This window comes from Fukomys damarensis, unplaced genomic scaffold (assembly GCF_012274545.1).
Source record: "Fukomys damarensis isolate Sample0158 unplaced genomic scaffold, DMR_v1.0_HiC HiC_scaffold_22, whole genome shotgun sequence".
Classification (NCBI taxonomy): domain Eukaryota; kingdom Metazoa; phylum Chordata; class Mammalia; order Rodentia; family Bathyergidae; genus Fukomys; species Fukomys damarensis.
Genome location: NW_022900934.1, coordinates 5711260 through 5713729, shown reverse-complemented (window position 1 = coordinate 5713729; position 2470 = coordinate 5711260). Strand labels below are relative to the sequence as shown.

At 59.0% G+C, this 2470-nt stretch overlaps 1 long non-coding RNA gene across 1 annotated transcript in view; it reads left to right on the top strand.

Annotated features, from left to right (window-relative positions):
- LOC104865332 overlaps nt 1-1227 on the top strand; it is a 1734-nt gene extending 507 nt beyond the window's left edge. Inside the window, exons 2-3 of the long non-coding RNA XR_781115.1 lie at nt 152-236; nt 988-1227. This is a non-coding gene — a long non-coding RNA (uncharacterized LOC104865332). The remainder of the gene's footprint in view (nt 1-151; nt 237-987) is intronic.
- Nucleotides 1228-2470: the final 1243 nt, after the last annotated feature.

Sequence of the window (2470 nt, the reverse complement as noted above, 5' to 3'; positions counted from 1 at the left end):
ATATATATTTAAGCTAACAGAACATGACAAGGATAGAGGAGAAACACCTAGAAACAAGTATAGCAGACATTCCTAGCAACCAGGGAGGGGGTTGGATTTGTGGGCAGTGTTTTACCTTTTTCTGTGTGCCATTCTCTACTTTCAAATGTAGGACCAAGAGTGATAAACGTGGCCAAAAGGAGCCTTCTGATCACTGATCACGAGTTGTGAGCAGCCAGAGGAACACAGCACGCACGGTAAGGGGTGAGCATCTCAGACTGACATAGGGCAGGGAGGCCAGGCCTGGGCACAGGCTGGGATGACGAGTCCCCGGTGTCCCCAGTGTCCCGGCTTTGGCTGAGCAGTGGGCAGCAGCAGGTTTCTGCTCACACGGCCTTCGTAGATGTCACGTTCCAGCTGTGCTGGCTCGGCTCCATATCAGGCACGGAGCCCCGGTGCTATTTATACCTCCTGGAATGTCGGCGAGCCTGCTGGCAGGCAGAGACCTTCGCAATCCACCCCAGGCCCCTTCCCAGCGCCCACTTCAGCCCAGGGCTTCCGGGAGGCAGACCACAGATAAGGAGCTCTGGCCTGGTCCCCTAATGGGATTATTTTAGGGACCACTCGGGACAGACTGGGGTGGAGGCCCAGGCCAGCTGTCAGTTTCTCCTTCATCAACACCCCAAACAAGGGTCAAACAAAGAGCAGCAGTTACGTAGAGGCTGCGAGTCTCTCTGAGCCAGAAAACCGTCCCCCCAAGGACAGCTGGGAGGGGATTTGCTCAGAAAGGCCATTTCCACCTCCTCCCTGCACCTCTGAGTGACCCCACACACCCACCCGCTGGCCAGGTGACCTTTCAGGGTGGAAGGGCAAAGCCATCGCGGTGTAACTCCTCGTGGGCTCAGGGGAGCCTGTGAGATGACGAGCCAAAGCCTTCTAAGACAGAGAGATATCAGCTCTGGATTCGCTTAGAAGGGGTCAGAGCTCAAATATGTCCCCGTTCTGCAGGCTTCAGCAGTTGCACCATTTTCAACCAGCACTTCCGGGCCCCTCGGGAGCCACGTGCTAGGTGTGGACCCCAGAGCTCACCGTGGCCAAAGGCTCCTCCTGCCTGGGTCGTCTCTGCGGCCCCCCGCAGCTCCCCCCAGGTGCACATAAGCTCAGCTCGGGGATGACTTGGTCTGTCACTCGGAAACAACCACACAAGTTGGGCAGATACAAATCTAAGGTCCGGTGTATCCTTCTGAATTCCCCTAGCCACGTCCTTTCCTAGAACCAGAGGCACTGGCTAGGGGGCTTGGAATGAAGGTCAAGGGGCGAGGTCACGGCTCACCTAGGAAAACGTCTCTCTGGTGACCCCAAGAGGCTACCCAGTGCTGCCAAAGGGGTGGATGCAACAAACTGGGCCCCCGCCCTGGCTCTAACCCCGATCTGAAGGAACAGGGCCCAGAAGTCCAGCACTATCTGTCTCCAAGGTCACTAGGCTGGTGGGGGCACAGTCTGGGTCCCCTGATTCCAAACGCGTTAATAACCCCACTGACACATCTTCATCCAAACACCTGAAGTGAGTCATACCGGGTGCTAAGGGACGTCTTGCCTCACCAGCGTGGTTGGACCTCTGGCCTCTGTGCTGACGTCAGTGCCAGCCCCTCTCCTGTCCCTGGAGTTGTGCCCTCCAGCCCAGGCTGGCTTCCGGTCGTTCTCGGGTCTCTAGTGAGAAGAAACCCAGGTGTGATCCAAAAGGGACTGTGATGAGTGGCAGAGGAGGCTCCGATCACCCCATCAGGAAATTCCAGGGGTTTTAACCACTCTGTGCCAGACAAACGATGGAAAGTTGCCTTTTTACGATACAAAGTGGAGAGGGACTCTGCACCTGTGGGAGTGGACATCTCTGCCCCTGGCTGTGGTCCTGTTCTATGGCCCTTAAGGAAGCCGCGTGGGGTAGAGGCATGGACAGGCAGGACGGGGACAGCCTGCAGGGCCACCCTGGTCACATGGCTGTGAGCGAGGTGGGTGCCCTCCTGAGTGCCAACGGGACCCCCAGGGGCCATGGAGACTGTGCCCCATTACAGAGCCTGAAACAGCGGCTTCCAGAGGGGCTCCCTGCTTGCTCTCCCTTTAATCTCAGAGGCCAGCACCTGTGCCCGGCCCCACTTGCCATGGGCGTTTCTCCCGACCGTGCCTGGCTGCCGCGTCCGCCAGGGCTCCTGAAGAACCCGAGATGGCAGGCAGTAGACCCGCGGCAGCCTGGAGCAGGAGGGGCCACCAGGCCTGGGAAGCTGTGGCTGCCACCACTCTCCCTTCCAGCCCAGGGTCCTCAGGGAGGGACACACCTTGTCCACTCCCGCTGACTCGGGGCTCGGCCTCTGTGCCGTGCTCCCGGTGTCTCCCATGGTGGCTCTCAGCTGTGCCCGCCAGAGGACAGACGGTGGCACTGTCTGGGATGCTGGGGGCCATCACAATGGTCATCACTGCTGCATCGCTTGGGCGC